General features: G+C 43.0%; 1 protein-coding gene across 3 annotated transcripts in view; it reads right to left on the bottom strand.

Annotated features, from left to right (window-relative positions):
- Nucleotides 1-12,499, bottom strand: part of Astn2 (astrotactin 2) — an 833,116-nt gene that overhangs the window by 442,000 nt on the left and 378,617 nt on the right. The window lies entirely within an intron of this gene.

Consider the following 12,499-nt stretch of genomic DNA (forward strand, 5'->3'; position numbering starts at 1 on the left):
TCGGAAGCTCTCTGTCCTGTCCTCTGTTAATAAGGGAAATCTTTTTTTTTTTTTTTTTTAAATCATTTACTTATTGTCCCCCCTACCCCAACATATATTTGTGGAATGCTCACAGATGCTTTGCCAAAAATGGATTCTGTAAAAAAATATAAATAACTTTGGCAAATATTATACCCTTCCCTGGAGCCAGAGGAACATGATTCTCCATGAGGGTGATGCATACAGTTTTCCCCACCTCTTTTTACTTTGAGAGGGTTGCTGGTGGAATAACTCATAGGATCAACATTCTGTGGAACTCATCCTGGAAAGTGCTGGTAGGAACTGCTATGGTTGGCTCAGCCTACTGTGTAGAGCAGAGTTAGTCCTCAACAATGTAAGGTGAATGAGTAATTAACTTCATGGCTCTCGTAAATATCTAGCTATTGCTGCCAGACTGCCTTACTTCCTATCTTTTGATGATTACACACACATACACACGATTCACACATGGACAAATACATACATGTACACACATATGCCCACAACCCTTCCATCCTAAAGTGATTCTGAGTGGCCCGACCCAAGAGTTTTCAAATTATGTCCATGGAAACATACTGTTCAATATGGGGTATTTATGGACTTTTGAGTTTTCATTTTCCTTAGAGTTTCTTTTTCTCTTTATAATTTTTAAAAAAGACAGATTTACACTCTGATGTCGCATACCAAAATTAACGACAATAGAAAGCATCATCATGTTAATTCATCTGGTCGGGTAAACTTATTTTATGCAGGTCACTGGAAAAAAAAAAGTCTCCCATCATCTTAGTTTCATTGAAGAGGATGTGGAGACTGAATCAGGTGCTAATAAGCTCATGTTACTTGCAATGACACAGCTTGTGTTTCAGGATTCTCTCAATCTTGTACAACTGAAACGAGTAACAAACAAGATACCAGGTAATGCAGGTTCTACAACTATTACCAATAGCTCCTCGTTTCTTTGGTTGGTTCTTTGTAGTTATACATAACAGCAGAATTCATTTTGATATAATCACACAAGCGTGGAATACATCTTATTCTCGTTACAGTCCCATTCTTATGGAGGTACATGATGGTGGGATTCATTATGTTGTTTTCATATATGTACATGGGAAAACTACATCAGATCTAATTTCAAAATGTTGTATTCATCAAAAAAACCTTCCTTTTTTCACTGATGAACTAGAAATGTAATGCAGTGCATCTTATATAAGGCATTCTAGTGTTAAAATAAAAAAAAAAAACTCGCTTGTTTATGTATTGCAGTGCTGTTTAATCTTTGTACCCTCAGCACCTAGAAAGTATTTGGCAAATAGCCTGGTTCATAAATAGTAGCTGAACTGAAATGGCAGTGGAACAGAATATGGAGTGAAGAAGGGGTCAGAAGGGGATCATTGAAGTATTCATGATAAGATTGTTGAAAGACAGAAGGAGGGACAGACTGGAGTAATCTATGGTTCCTCTTCTCTGGGTACTTGGTGAACCATGAGGGGACTGCCCCCAGGCTAGAATATTCTCTATAACCCTGCCTCCACCCCAAAACCTGAGGTCTTCTAAAGGTGGGAGTGCTGTAGGTGGGTGCAACCCACTGGACAGACCACTCCTGAGCTAAGGGAAGTGGAAGGAAAGAGATGAGGGCCTTGAATTTGGATGGGAGTAATTTACCAAGCAGGGTGGGGTGGGAGTCACTAACGATGTGTTAAAATGCGACCGCCCCTTCATGAAATATTCACCACCTTAAACACGTCTAATATTAAAGATTAAAAGTCCTGGGATTTGTCCTCGAGACTCCCAGGACTGATTTATGATCTGCCAAAAGCCGCAGATCTCATGATTCATAATGGGAGAGGTAAAATGGTTACTGTGGGCAACAGAACAGGAAGCCAGGCTCCGGTGGCAGGGAGGATGCTCCTTTGTCATAGAAAGGGCAGAGGTTCGTCTCTCCCCTATCAGTGGCTCTGCAGGTAAAGGCACAGCTCATTTTGGGGAACATTGGCGACAATAAAAAGTCTGTTTGGAAAAAGGTCCTGCTACATTTTTATTTTCCTCATTTCCTAGGTGTGCTCACTAAACAACTTTTTCTTGACTAGGAATGGATCATTAATTACTGTCATTCATTATTCAACAAATATGTATTTTTTTTTAAATGAGAAGTATCCACCCCAGGAATCCCCATAAGGCTGCCTGGAGAACAGGAAATAGGCAGAAGGGAAAGCCCGAAAGTGCTGGGGACAGGTGACGGACTGGTGTTCAGTCTTCACATTCTCTTGGAAGTTGTGTGGCCTTGGGGAAGCTGCTTCACCTCTTTGGTCTCCGTTTTCTCATATCTAGAATGGAAACAATAGTAATGTCTCTATGTCACAGGACTGATGGAAGAAGAAATTATAATAGTGAAAAGTATATCTCACAGCTCCGGTAGACAATGAGTTCATGGTTAATAAATTAGTTTCCACCCCTTTTCCTTTAATTCCAAGATGGCCCCAGGGTTTTGGTGTATGTTCACATATTAACTCTAGGGACACAAGTAATTTCCTTCTCTATGGGCCTTAGTTTTTTCTCAGCTGCAAACCAAAAGTTTATATTAGATGTCCTTCATTTCTGAGCACACTAAGAATCAGTTTTTTGCATTACCTTTCTGAATCCCTAACTTCTGTTCTCTGGACACAGTTTTAGCCACAGCTGAGATCAGTCTTAGCAGTGGGCTGGGTATCTCTGGCAAGATCTCCATCAATGCCACGGCTATTGGCTTTATTGACTCGCATTTCCTATTTTTATGACTCAGCTAATTCTCCACTATTTGCAACCAAGCATTTCCTGCTCTAAGATGCTCCAACAGTCAGAACTGACGGTTAATAACCCCTTTTCTTGGTGACTCCTTTCTCTAGCTCTGTCTCTGCACCCCCAGGGCAGCCAGGCTGTCGAGGAACAGCTCTCTTGGGACAGCATGCTGACTGTGAACCCCTTTCACTACAATGAAAGATCCTTTACAGAAAGTGTTACACCCACCTGGTTCACTATCTCATCCCAGCATCTGCTGCAATGCCTGGTACACAGCAGGCATTCCGTAAACAAAAGCTAAATAAGTGAGAGCACATATTTTACAATAGTAATGCCTAATGCCAGGGAAATGATTTTTATTTGCCCTTTCCCTCACTAGACTAGAACTTCTTGATTGCAGAAACATTTTCTTAATCATCCTTATCTCAATGAAGAGTATAGTACCTGATGAAGAGTAGGCAACTCATTTGATGAATGGATGGATGGATGGACAAATTAGTTAATATGTAAATACATTATACTTGTCATGAACTCAGACTGAGTCCATTTAGAATAATGATGATGTTGCTAAGGACTCCAAGAAACTTCCATCCATGAAAGGTATTTGCTAGGAAAATGTGGATTGTAAACATAAGTGCCCACCAAATGTCTACAACAGAATTCTATTCCATATTAGAGCAGAAAACGCCCTTCAAGGTCCTCTAGTTCATCTTTCATCTTTCTGGCTTTACTTTTCAGAAGGGAATATTAGAGTTAAGGGATTGAAGGGATTTGACCAAATCACTGGACTGGCTTCTGTCTCAGTCAGGATTAGAACCCAGGGCCTTTGGCCACCAGAACCAGTATTCCTTCTGTTGCATTGGTGATATTAATCCTTCAGTGTACTTTGAAGCCTTTCTAGCAAATTTTGCTCTTTGTGCTCCTATGACATTTCTAATCTTTCTATAATGAGAATATTACATTTCCAAGCAGGTACTATAAAAAAAAGTTAAATGAATTTAAAATATCCTTAAGCACATTAAAAACATACATTTATATGTGGTTAATAATGCAGACCTAAAAAAGTTTAATCTCTTCATTAAAGTGGTTTCCATAAGGGAATTCAATTAAGTGAATTTCTATCATGCTGGTTACTAAGACTCTGTATCTTCAGCTATACATGAACTGCTTTGGTTTTAAGATATTTACTCTTTCTGTCTCCCAGGTCCCGTTTATTGAGTTCTCGTTTTATGTTACATGCACTGTCACTCTATAAACTCTTGGAGAACAACAACAGAACCCCTTCATAATGGACAAGCTGGGCTCATCCTATATAGTGCTCTTCTAAGCCACCTCCAAGTGGTCAGTGCCTCCCTGCTCACCATCTAAGGCCAATGTGATAAAATGGTTCAGACAGTGGATCCTTTTATCCTGGATTTAAATCCCGGATCTGCCCTCAGAGCCTGTACAAACTTGATCAAGCTGCTTCCTTTTCCTCTGGGCCTCTTTCTTTATCTGTAGTAAGGACGACATCAGATATTGCTGGAAGGTTCAAGAGACATGTTTGAAAAGGCTCAGCATCCTCTTTGGCACTTTTCTTGTTGCTGAAAAGGTAATGAATGGTAGTTTGATTTCTTATTATTGTTCTTGGGTTAGAGAGCCAGTTCAGCATCTTAGTTTAATGGAAAAAAAAGGTGCTTAGGTTGAAGGATTGTCTCAAAAATACAAGTGTGTTAGTTTTTCATTGCTGGGACCGAAATATTGACAAGAACAACTTGGAAGATGAAAAGTTTATTTTGGACTCCATGATTATAGAGGTCTGAGCCCATGGTCAGCTGACTCCGTTGCTGTAGGCCTGATGTAAGGCAGAACATCATGGTGAAAGGGAGTGACATAAGAAAGATGCTCAGGTCATGGCAGCCAGGAAGCAGAGACAGCAAGGTGCCAGGGACAAATATAACCCCCCAGGGCATGTTCCCCAGTGATCTGCTTCCTCCAACCACAATCTACCTGCCTACAGTTATCAGCCAGGAAAGCAGTTCAAATTATTAATCCATCAGTGGATTAATCCACTAACTAGGTTATAGTTCTCCCAGTCTAATCATTTCACATCTGAACATTCCTACATTAACAGGTGCTTTTGGGGGACACAGCATATCCAAACCATAATACCAAGGAATGCCTTTTACGAAGCCAAAGGAATTTTTTTTTTTTTAATCTGTAAATGTGGAGCATTTTAAGTGAGACCATCCCTAAGACTGTTCTCCACCCTTCCAGAATCACTAACATCTGTGTCCATGGCACCTCCCGCTGAAGGAGGTGCAGGCAGACAAGGCAAGATAGGGGCCTGCTGCCTCCCCTGCTCCCCACAGCTCAGAGGTGCTCACAGCCTGTCTGAAAGAGTGCTGGATAGGTGCAAAGCCTCCTTCCCAAGTCCGCCTGGCTGGCTGGCTCCCCTCCTCCCAGCCCGTCATCCTTTTATGATTCCATTTTCACTTGCTTCCGACTCAGTCATCACTTATCATCACAGGCCAGACACGGAGCCTGCTGTTCACTTTCCCATTGACTCTTCTTGTCCCTGTGGCTTGCAAAGACATTTCTCTGGGCCTTCAGAACAATAAGCACAGCATCCTGGTCTGTTTTGACTCTGAATGGGCCATCCCGGGCCTCTCTGCCTATGTATTGCTAGAACCAGCTCAGGGCCAAGGCACACGGTCGGGGAGGACATAACATTACCGAGGACCCGCTTATTGCTCTCAGTGATGGAAGATACCTGACATATGTTATGGCAGGTCCCACTCATGACAAGTGCTTAGAAGAAGGTAAAAATGCTCTCATTGTAAAATAAGGAAACTGAAACTCAAACTCAACTCATCCCTTGCCCACGGTCACAGAATGAGATCTAAAGCTCATGGTCATTTAGACCATTTACAAGTATCTGAGCAATAATCAGAATCACAAGGACAATAACAAGGAGATCTGCATTTAATTTGACCATTATTATGTGCTAAACATCGAGGGTTAGGGAAAAAAAAGCAGGGACCTTGGATTTCCGTGCATTTAAATTCTCACCCTACTGCTTTTAAAGTTCCTCTAAAACTAAAGGTTACGTCTTGTTCTCCTCAATTTTCCCTGTACAAATGTATAATTTTATGTGAGGACTGTCTTGAATTCATAATACCTGTATGATATTGGGTGGTTGAATTGATTTTTGACTAGCACGGATAAGCCAAGGAGTAGTGTTGTACTTTGAATCTGGAATGTTCTCCAAAGGCATGTGTGTTGGAGTCTTGAACCCCAGCTTGTGTCAATATTGGGAAGAGATGAAACTTCGGGGGGTAGGGTCTATTTGGAAGTGGTGGTCATGATCTTTAAGGATTTATTTTGTCCCCAGTTCCTTGCTCTTTCCCACTCTCTCTGATTTTCTGCTGTTAGGAAGTGAGTAGCTCTGTTTCACTACAACTTCTCCATCCTGATGTTCTGCCTTACCACAGGCCATAGCAATGGGATAAGCTGACCGTGAACTGAAAACTTTGAAACTATTAACCAAAATAAACGTATCCTCCTCTAAGTCGATTTTCTCAGGTATTTTGTCATAGCAGCAAAAGGCAGATGAACACAGAAAAATTGGTGCTGAGAAGTGGAGTTGTTGCTGACTTCACTTTCAGAAGTGGTTCAGAAGCCTTTGGAACTGGTTTGTGAGAAGAATTTGGAAATCTTTGGAAGACGCAGGCTAGAGAAGCCCTAGAAGGTTGTTAAGTGGAGGTTAGTGGACAAATCTGTTGTGAGCTCAGAAGACCAGAATGCTAATAGGAATGTGGAAAACAAAGACTTGTGCTCATGAGGTTTCAAATGGGATTGAGGACTTTATTGTGAACTGGCATAAAGGCAATACATGTTACATTCTGGCAAAGAACCTGTATATATTTTTTTCCATTCCCTGAGACTTTGTGTGAGCTTGGGTTTAAAGGTGATGGACTAATTAAACTAGTGAAGGAAATTTCGAGGCAGCAGTTTTCAGGTGGTATCATGGGTATTACTGGCAGTGTTTAGCCAGACTTAGAGTGAGAATTGGGAGCAAGACATTCACTGGAATATTTGAAAAGCTTGGCAATTTGACCAGAAAAGTGTAAGTAAAAGTAGAGCCAAAGAGGGAGTGGTTGTCATTAAAATATAAAATAAAAACTGATAATTTGCATCAGGACAATATAAAAGATACCTTGCAGGCTTCTCAGGAGTTGGCCAGACCTCACCTATCACCCATCACATATGCAAGGACATAAAGTTTAAACTCCTTCCAAAGACTCTGCTTTAAGAAAAGAGTACCAGGGTACCCTGGTCCCATGGGGCTGCCTGGGGAATTATCTTCCAGGTTCCCTTTCACCATGTTCAGCCATCCAGGCACTTAGAGGCTGCTGCAGCCCTGTTCACAGGAGCCTGGCTATTGCTCCCCATGGCAGGAGACCTTAGCATCATCCATGTGGTGCTGGTTTTACAGGCTTGCAGAATGCAAGTATTATGGGGCCATGGAGACCTCCAGATTCCAAGGAAGGCTGGGGAGGTTAGGCAATGTGTGGCAGGGTCTGGGATCCCGAAGGCAGGCCTTGAAAGAGTGACACGTGAAGCCATCAGAATGAAGCCAAAATTACCATAGAGACACCAGGATGTTGGAGATGTCAAGAGCATGGAATGTCTGCTCAGGAAACCAGCAGGCAGCAAGCAGAGCCAGCCCAGAACAGGCCACGTGGGCTGCAATGGGCACATCCATGGTATGGGCAGGGGCTACCTGTGCCCTTTGAAACTCACAGGTGCCCCAGGTGAGGGATAAGGAGCTACAGGATTTTACCCTCCTGGGTTCCGTCCTTGCTTGGGTCCAATCCTATCTTGTATTCTCCTATTCCTTTCTCTTGGAGTTGGGATGTTTATTTTGCCTTTCCCACCTTTGCTTGTTGTAAGTGTGTTATTTTCTTTTTATTTCACAGGAGCTCACAACTAAGGGTTTCTCTTGAATCATGGACTTTTGAGCAATGCTGGAACTGATGAGACTTTGAGGACTCTTGGGTAGGGACTAAATTCCTTTTGCACTGTTACATGGGCATGAACCTTTGGGGGCCAGAGGCACAATGTTACAATTTGAATCTGGAATGTCCCCTAAAATTCTTGTGTTGGATGTTTGGTTCCCTAGTGGTGGTACTATTGGGAGATGGGACCTAGTTTAAAGAGATGGGTCACTGCTGTGTAACCTTGAAGAATTTATTTTCTCCCTAGATATGCTTCACTCCCTCTCAATCTCTCTCCTTCTCTGTCTCTCTCCCCGCTTTCCTTCCTCCTTCTCCTTCCCAGCTATTAAGTGAGTAACTCTTTCCACCATACCCTCTCTACCATGATGTTCTGCATCATCATACCCTTATAAAAATGAAACCCACTAACCATGGACTGAAGCCTCTGAGACCAGGAGCTAAAATAAATGTTTCCTCTTCTAAGTTGATTTTCTCAGGTATTTTGTCACAGCAATGAAAAGCTGACTTTCATTGAAAGTCAATGGAAAAAACTGACTTTCAAGGTAGCATCGTAACTACAGCTCACTAAGCATCAACTACATGTTCATCTTATGCAAATGATTTCTGGTATTTATGACAACACTGGGAGGGAGATGTTACAGGCTACACTTTAAGTAACATGAAGCTGAGACTTGGTGAATGGAAGTTGCACAAGGTTGTGATCAGAGGAGTAAACATCCAAGCCCAGATCTGTTTGTCTACTCCCAAACTCTGTGTTAGCTCTTTAAGAGGACAAGTCTTAAGAGAGCGTGGAAAAGGGCAGAAGAATGAGAGATAAGGGGATGCTAAAGGAAAACTTACTATCCCATATTAGATTGGATTATTGGTTCCTAGTATTCATTTCCCTGTAATAGTATTATGCATGAATATCTTTGCCACAGCTGACTGTGAAAAGGAAATTTCTTTCCTACTCTTTGTCCTCAGGCTTAGTATGTTGATTGACTTGGCCAATGAGATGGTGGAAAACATGATATGAAATGTTTGAAGTGTGCTTATGCGGCTAGGCTGTCTGTCTCGTACTCTTGCCTCTTGTCATAAGAAAAATACCCACAAGGAATGGCTGATTCAGGGAGGATGAGCTGTGTGGATCATAACTGGATTCAGCTTAAGCTTAGAGTCAAATGAAGCCGAATCCTGTCTACTTCAGTCCACCCACAAGTGTGTCAAGGAGAAACAGAATGCTTAGAGTTGTGGACAGTATAAAGCTGTGCTTGCTATTCAGTATTATCAGAAAAGCAAAAGCTTGTGAGGTATCTCACACATATATGACTTCATCTTTACAAGTCATGACACTACTTTCTTTCCAAACTTCAGAAACTGGGTCCTATTTTCATTATTATTTTTTACCTTCAGTATCTGAATTCTGCTATTCTACATTTCCTGTGTCACTCAGCACCCTTCCTTCCTGTGTCTCCTTACTGTCATTGCCCCGTTCAGGCCCTTGATATTGTCCGGGCACACTACTATAACAGTATTGTCACTAATGACCCTATTTTCAGTCTCTCCCTCCATTTTACCTTTCCTACTTTAACTTCCCTTGGATCTACTGGTACAACTCCCCACTGCAGATCCAACTGCAGACCCTACAGAGCTTCTTGCAGCAGATCTGCCTTGATTCCACTCCTTGGGAAAAGCAGAGCCTGGGCATGGGAGGGATGAGGTCAATGAAAGAGAGATCAGAGGATGAGAGGGATTCGGAGGCAAAGAAAAATTAAATGGGAAAAATGACAACTTAGTAAAGGAATGAGATAACGCAGGCAGTTTTGAATGTAATCAGAATCATCAAGGATTATATTTTATAACACTGATTCCTCTACAAATCATCTTACCTGTCTCTGCTTCAGTGTTCCCATATGTAAGATAAGTAGGTAGTATTCAGAAATCCAAAACACACTCCCAAACTTTGTTCAAGTTACAGTCATGACCTTTCCTCTAAAGTGCTCTGTCTTGAAGTCAGCATCTCTCTGGGGAACAGGGTAGTTGCGGGAGGTTTGGGAGTTTAGGGAATAGTATTAGAATGAAATAACAAAGAGAGTGAAGCAGAAAAATAGGATTGAAGTGAAATAAAAAGAGCTCTCACTTAGAATTCCAGGAAGAGAAGAAGACTGTTTAGGCACCTACTTGGCCCCAAATCCTGTGTACCCTGGGACAGGACTCCTCCTTCTTTGACCCGGTTTCTCTATCTGTATAATGAGGGGTCTTGATGACAGCTAAGCCACCTTGCATGGGCTTCTGGTCTCCCTTACTTTTTACATTGCCAGTGTGAGACATTTCAGCCTTGCCCTTCCCAAAACACTGGAGACAAAGCTGGATGCCTGCATCTTAGTGCCAGCCCTCCTTTGCCATCTGTCAGCATGCTCCAAGAGCCTGAAGACAAACAAACACAGGCCAAAAGTTTCCAGAAGCACAGGCTGGTGATGGAGGCCAGGGTCCTTAATCAAGGCTATCTGAGGAACAAGTGGTGCTGGCTCAGCCCATGTGGAGTGGCCCAGGCTGGGGAGAAGCTACCAGTCAGGTCACTTGAGGGCTCCCGGTCTAGAGTTTCATCTAGAGGGACCCCCTCCACTGGCTCCACTGCCTCTGTCTCTAATCTCCTCTACCTCTGAGCAAACCACTCATGTGGTTACCTATGCATTAGTGTGTAGAAGATAAGCATATGGAGAGAACACCCCCCCCCCTTAAATTCTTGGCTAATCAAGGATGAATGGAGGGTGAAGAAAACCATCAAGAGGCTGGAAGGGACACAGAGCAGTCATGTCTCATCACCAGGAAGGATACTCCATGAGATACTCCATAAGGATGCTCAGAGCTGGGCCCGCTGGGCGAGAAATTGTCTTTTCGCCACCATCTCCCAGCTTCCTCCCAGAACCCTGTATTCTGAGCTTCTCGGATGAACTGGAATGGATTGAGAGCCAAGGGATTGACCTGGAGGGGAAGGGGGACACTAACCATTCTGAGAGGCTGAATCTTCAACTCATTCACTACTGACCACACAGTTGGGATCAACCACTGCATCTCTGGGCCTCAGTTCACACTCATATAATGGTTAATGTATTAACCACAAGGATATAGATAACAAATTTAAACTATATTGCTGAACACATAAATGGTCTTCAGTCAGCAGAAGTGTTATTATTGTTCCTGCCACTGGCGCTGCTAGCATTGCAGCTCTTTGGCCTGGCTGGGTCTACCCAAGGCCATGTTTCCTCTCTGGTTTGGTGAGTTTCACTTCTTGGCTACAGCTCCCCTCCCAGGCTTACTGCTCTACTACCTTCTTCCTTTCTCCTCCTCACATGGATCTTCTCCCTGGGTCAGTCTAAAGATTTTACATCTTTAGTAAAGTTGTGATTCTCTGCATAATTGCTGTGTACCTGGCTTGGGGAGATGGGAGCTGAAAGATGAATCCATCCCATTTCCTTCCTTCAAGCTGCTATCATGCAAGAGGGTGAATTGGAGGAAAATACATTGCTGCCACAAATTCTGATGTGAGCTGAAAGAGGAGTGTGTACAAAAGGCCATGGAACCAAAGGAAGGAGAGTGGAGCTCTGCCCCAGGGTCAGGATGCACACCAGGGAAGAGGGGGGAACCCAAATAATAAGAGGGAACTGGGAAGATCATTAACTGCCAGTCAGTACAAGAAGTTCTGCATTTATATTAGCTCATGTGATGCTCCAAATAACCCTATGAGATAGGGCTGTTGCCCCATCTTATACATGAGGAGACCAAGCCCAGAGTAGGTGAAGAACCTTGCAGGAAGTTAAGAGTGAAAGACCAGGACAGGAATCCAGCCAGCCTGGCTCTAGGCACTGTGCTGCTGCCCTGGGCTGCCATGCCTCATGCCTCCCTCTCCTGGGGAAGTAAGATTTTCCATACAGAGGGAAGGAGGAGGGCAAAGGCAGGTCACAGAGTGAATGATAAGTGGAGGTCTCCTTCATGTCACTCAATCAGTGGGGCACCCTGGCGGCAGTCAGAAGATCTAATGATACTCTGGAATCCTGACCTGATCTGCAGTATGAGGAGGTAGCCCCTGGTATTCCTCCATCCCCTCTACAAAAATAGTCATTCCCAATAGCTGAATCCAAGTGATGGGAATGGACAGAGGCAGCGTAAAGCAGGTGAGACAGGCACTGGAGTCAGAATGGGCTGTGAGCTCTGCATTCATCAACCAATGGCTTTGTGACTATAAAATATTCTCTCTCTGACCAAAATTCAGCTTCCTCATTTCCAAGTGAATCACCCCTGCCCTTTTCATTGAACAATATGAAAAATGCTCAATTCCCAGTATGGGCTCCATAAATATTATCTGCTTTTGCTATGATGGTTACTAGAAAGTCCGTTGCCTTAACATACCTTGCTGATCCCTTGGTTATAACTTGGCTAGGAAATGCTTGCTCAACATGATATGATCCATCTGCCTTTCCACCTTTATTCCAATGAACTAATCCATGTGCAAGTGTTAATATTGTCCCCAGTTCATAGATGAGGAAACTGAATCTCACAGAGATTAAATGACTTGACCTCAGTTCGACAGCTAGAAAGAAACATGGTCAGGATTTGAATCCAGAACTGTTGGACTCTGGAGCCAGTGATCTCCACTACTAAACCATGCAAGAACAAAAGGGCTCAGCATGACCCTATATTTCATTAAAATGACCCACCTGGATGAC

The sequence above is a fragment of the Urocitellus parryii genome, chromosome 4 (assembly GCF_045843805.1).
Source record: "Urocitellus parryii isolate mUroPar1 chromosome 4, mUroPar1.hap1, whole genome shotgun sequence".
NCBI lineage: Eukaryota > Metazoa > Chordata > Mammalia > Rodentia > Sciuridae > Urocitellus > Urocitellus parryii.